Source organism: Cannabis sativa, chromosome X, assembly GCF_029168945.1.
Source record: "Cannabis sativa cultivar Pink pepper isolate KNU-18-1 chromosome X, ASM2916894v1, whole genome shotgun sequence".
In the NCBI taxonomy this organism is placed as follows: domain Eukaryota; kingdom Viridiplantae; phylum Streptophyta; class Magnoliopsida; order Rosales; family Cannabaceae; genus Cannabis; species Cannabis sativa.
The window spans coordinates 35,252,676-35,258,376 of NC_083610.1; positions in this window are offsets into that span (position 1 = coordinate 35,252,676).

Sequence of the window (5,701 nt, forward strand, 5' to 3'; positions counted from 1 at the left end):
AAATTAAAAGATAACTTTGTCTTTTTATTTAAAATATTATATTAAAATTATCTTATATGACAAATTAAATAATTAATAAATTTGAAATTAACATAGATATTTTTATAGATATGCTTACCATAATATTTTTAAATTCAAAATTTGTTATTATGTTAAATATTTAATTATTTATAGATTATAAGTTTAAAAATAATATTTTTTCTATATATATCATTTTTTTCCTTATTGGAAATTTATAAATCATATCTTAAATATTTAAATAACTCAGATATTTTTGTAGAAATTTGAATATTGCTTAATTTAAGATATTTTGACATATAATTATGGTAATTATTATTTATTTATTATTTTATTCCTAAAATAATAATTATCTAACCAAATCTATTTTAAAATTGCTTTATTTTATTAAATTATAAGATTTGAAAGTGATTTTGAAGATTCTTTCCTTTCAAATCATTGATCTTATTTGATATTTAATTTAATTTGATTCAAATAAACCTAGATATTTTAAAATTAGTTTCCTTTATTTTGAGATTTTAAGGTTTGTTTTAACAACCCTAAATTTTAAAAATTTAATTGGTTAGTTTAAGAATAATAATATAATTATATTAATATCTTATTTCACATCTGTTACATGGACAATGTTTGTTTATTTATTTATATTGTTTATTCAAATTTTTTTAAACAAACCTATTATTTATTTGATCTAAATTGCTATGATTAACTTGTTGTCAGATCCAATGATCTGATTTTAATCATAGTCCAATTGTCAATAGATCTTATAAATAATTTGTAACAGGTAAATTTTGTACTTCTTTCATCTGTGTAAACCTAGTAACATGATAGGACCCATCCAAATCATTTGACCTGTGTGAGCCTAGATGTTTGCTATTAGGCTTAGATGCATATAGGAAGCCCATTTAAGTTTTTACTAAGTAAATGGACTAGGTTGCTAAAATAAAATTTGACATAAGTAATTTTATTTAGGCCCAATTAGATTTGGGCTTATTCAATGAATAACAATTGTTTATTTAAGGTTAAATTTCTCTCTTTTGGGTCTTGTGTGAGAGTTGGGGGGCCAATAGAAGTGGGTACGACATACTGAACCCAGCTCCCCCTCACATGAACTACCCCAATTGTGAAGGCCCATTTGCCTTATTTAAATAATTGTATTATGTTAATTATATTAGTCTAACCTAATTAAAATTGAATTAGCAACATAATTAACTTTTAAAATATATGAAATTTATTTTTCATTTTAATATTTTAAAGTTAATTTTAGAAAAACACTTAGTTAATGATATATATTCTAGATAGTTATTTCTATACTAGTTATTATTTATAATATTAAATAGCAAAATATCATTCATTGTGAAATTAATTGTTTAATAATTAATTTTAGTACAATCTAAGTTTAGAATATTTTCCTAGTATTCAACTAGAATTAATAATTAAGTTTTCTCTATACTTAATTATTTATTTCTTGAATTTAATACATTTAATTAAATTAAAAATTTCAATATCTAAGCTGATTTTCATCATGATACTTAAATATTGTTATTTTCATGTTATTTAATTAAAGTTGAAAATTATCTTAAGTTTGGAATCTTATTTCAGAATAACTTAAATTTGAATAATTTTCAAAATATATTTTATTTTATTTTATTAATCTTTTCCCCACAATTTCGAAATTGCATTTCTTTAATGCAGAAATTTCGAATTTATTTGAAAAATAGACTAAAGTTGAAAATTATTTATTTTAGTTTTGGACCAACTTAAATCAATGATTTTTTCATTTAATGATTAATTAAAATAAATGAACTAAAATATATTATAATTAGAAATTGAATTAATTAGTCAATGAAAGTTTAGATAGATATTATCTGTTTTGCTTGAAGTATTTTTCTAGTGTATTTAATTAAATAGAAAATTAATATTTAAGTTGATATTAATCATGATACTTAAATATTTGAAAATTTTTCTTAAATATTTAATTAAATAGGAAAATTATATTTTTTGTTGTAAATTAATTTTATTAATTAATTTCGGGCCAACATAAAATTAAGATAATTTTTTTCAGGATTTATTTTATTTTATTTTAAAGCATTTTCGAAAGTAGTATTCCTATATACTTCAATTTTTCGAAATGCAATATATATTTATAGAAAGTTAAATTTGAGTTGTAAATTAATTTAAATTAATTTTGAAACAACTTAAATTGAATAATTTTCTAAATATTTATTGGAAATTATCACTAAGATGGAAATAATTCACGTTATTTTCATATCCATCTAAGTATAATTTATAAATATTAAATTAAAATTTGTATTTAGAATTTTTCATTCTAAATTGGAAATTTTAATTAAATAAATATATATTTAAAATAAATTGATTAAAATAAATATTAGAAGAAAATACACTTTAAATAATGAGCTTTATTATTATTAGGATATTCGATCTCCATTGTTGGTTTTACATAGCTTTTGTTTTAGTGATTAATCCCCCCTAATGGAGGAACGTTCATTAGCAAGTTAGCACCGTTTGATCTCGAAAGATAAGTATATTTGTAAGTGTTTTATATGGTATTGATCACCCTAATGGTGGCGACTGTATTTGACTTACAAAATATGAAACAATGGGGGAAGCTCATAAGATAGAATAGCCTTGACTCTCGCCTAAACGGGACAACGCGAATTCCAATCTTGATCGAATAAAAAGTTGCTAGAATGTTTATCATTTTAGATGAGCTGACAACTCTATTCAATGGATGGTAGCTTTGACTCTCGCCTAAACGAGACACTGATATTAGTTTGTTGAAGACCTTGGAAATTATTTAGGATTGTATGTTTTAGTATTTTCACTTGTCATTCCTACTTGCTATATGTTTAATAATTTCTGAATTGTGTATGAATTTATATTGAACCATGTTATTTTTTGTTATTAAATTGTAGTTTAATTTCGAATCTTCATTGTTGGTCTAACTTGGTTTGTTTTTCTAATGAGATAAATCCCTAATGGATTTTCACCATTAGACAAACATAATAGTGTTAGATCTCGAAAGATAAATATTGTATATGCAACATCTAGCTGTTCATCAATTGGTGACACCTTAGACTAGTATTTTACAATATGAAACAAGAAGATTGTATAAATAAGATTACTTTGACTCTCGCTAATCGGAGCATCGTTGGATTCTTATTTAAAACGAAATTATCCTAATTCCTCTTAGCTTATTCATTTCGAATTAGCTCAATGACTTATTATTGGATGAATGGTCTATAAATTATATAAAGTCATTCTATATTTTCTCTTAAGAAATTAAATGACGAATATGATTATATTCCCGAAATGATATAAATTCTCAATCTTAGATATCTCCTACTTGTATGGGCAAATCAACTTAGAGTTAAATTAGTAGTGGTAATCCAAGAACGAATTACTCATTATACAGTTACACTTTCACAAGTGTTTAATAACCATTTTCTATCAATGGATTCAAACTGTATGAGTTTAGTATTCTGTGACCAGAATCCACTTGCACTATTCTAAGAACTCTTTGATGTAACTAAATCAAGTCATCAAGAGACACAACCAAATAAATCTATGGCTTTTGTATCTTGTTCATAGTGGTTTTGACAAGATCAATCTCTGTAAAGAGTTAATATGCCTATATCCACTGAAAGTATAATCATCTCATTTGTAGATGGATGTACATTCAGGGGTGGATATGAGTTTTCGTTGTATTCTTAAAACGATCACTCTAGATTTTACCTTATGCAAAAGAAATTTGAAATGTTTGAAAAATTTCATGAATTTCTAGCAATGGTGGAAAACCATTAAGGTAAGTGGTTAAAGATCTTGCGAACTGATAGGGGTGGAGAAAAAGTTAGTAGATATGCAGTTCAAAGATCATTAATTTGATTTTTGAATTATATCCAAACTTACCTCCCCAGAAATTCAATTTGCATATTGATAGTTAGTAACTAGTCGTTGCCTAAATCCTTCTATGGTAATATAATTTCAGAATGATGCAATGGTTGTATACTTAATGTAAATCATTACTAGATTCATGGATGACCTAATCGAAATCTTAAGAAAAGCTAGAACTTCTAACTCTGGTTTGTATGTTTGTTAGCTATTCTAAGTGATTAGGGGTGGACCATCCCATAGTCATTAGATAAGAAAGTGTTTGTTTAAACAAATACTACTTTTCTAAGAAAATGACTAAGTCTGAAAATAAAGTAGCAAATAAAGGAGATAATTTTTTTTTCTTAATTCCATAAGTGTTCTATCATCTTATTCATTACAAGATGATCCCACTGCCTCTGTTGTCTTAACACAACTGAAGAGGTCAATACCATTAAGTTTTCTTAGACATAATTCACGGTACCTTGTCGTAGTGGGAGGATTTCTAGGAATCCACCTTCTTAAGACTTGGAAGACACTAGTGATTAAAATTCATTGTGAGTTTAAACAAGTAATGGATTGTCAAGATAAGAAACTAAGAAGAAAGCCAATAGAACTATGGTTTGATCCATTCACATGGAATAACCTTAAGTTTTCTATTACAAGGACACAAAAGGAAGTTTTAGTTAATAAGTCTATTCAATGGACTTAACAAAACTTCCTGTTCCTAGTATTATAGGTTTGAGTTTATCTAAACCTATGGCTTGTGGTATACTTGGTAATTACTTACTCCAATGCAAGCAACTTACTTTAATAAGATGTTGAAGCATTTTCTTTCCAATGGCAATCTATAGAAGCTTCACAACTTCTAAGCATAGATTTTATTTATCTAAGGAAAAGTCTCAACTATTCTAGAAAAGATAAAGCCATGAAAGAATTTCTTAAATCAACAGTGAGAGGTCTCAGATATGCTTTAGTATGCCTTAGACCAGACACCTGCTGTTGAGTGTGAGTAATGAGTAGGTATCAGATTAATCCAGGAGAGGAACATTGGAAGACAATCAAGTAAATCTTAAGATTAAGAAGAGGAACTATATGTTAGTCAATAAGGGTGTGTTTAAAACTCTTAGACTACACCACATCAAATTTCGAGACTAGCCTTTGTGCTAGAAAGTCTACTGATAAAATGGTGATTACTCTGGGGGTGGAGTAGTGATTTCGGAGAAGTGTAAAAACCTATCTGAAGTCTCTTAGTCTACCAGAAAGAGACTGAATGTTAAAGTTGCAGGAAAGGTACTTATTCAGTCTAAGGAAAGTTCTATACATTTGTGGCACTGTTCCAACTTGCCCTAACTACTAGTGTTACTTCCTGAATAACCAAGAAGTAGTTGCTAAAAGTATAGAATCCAGTATCCCAAGAGAGTAGACATATAGAGAGGAATTTCACATTATCAAGGATTTTGTGATTAAGGAAGAGTAATGGTGGAGAAGAGGTTGTGTTTAATTCAACCTGTCAGATCCTATTACGAGGAGTTTACTACTATTACACTTGATTTGTATATCAAGGTGTTGAGATTATTTGAAATGCACATTTTGTTTTATATTAGTGCAAGTGGGAGTTTGTTGGGTTTTGTGCCCTAAATAAAACCCATTTCAATATAATTAGATTTACTTATTAATAAAGATCAGAAATAACATTTTATGTTGCATGGTTCACATGATTTATTTCATGATTATATATATATAATGTATGGATTCTATTTAAGTCCAGAACATATGAATTTGTTAATGATTA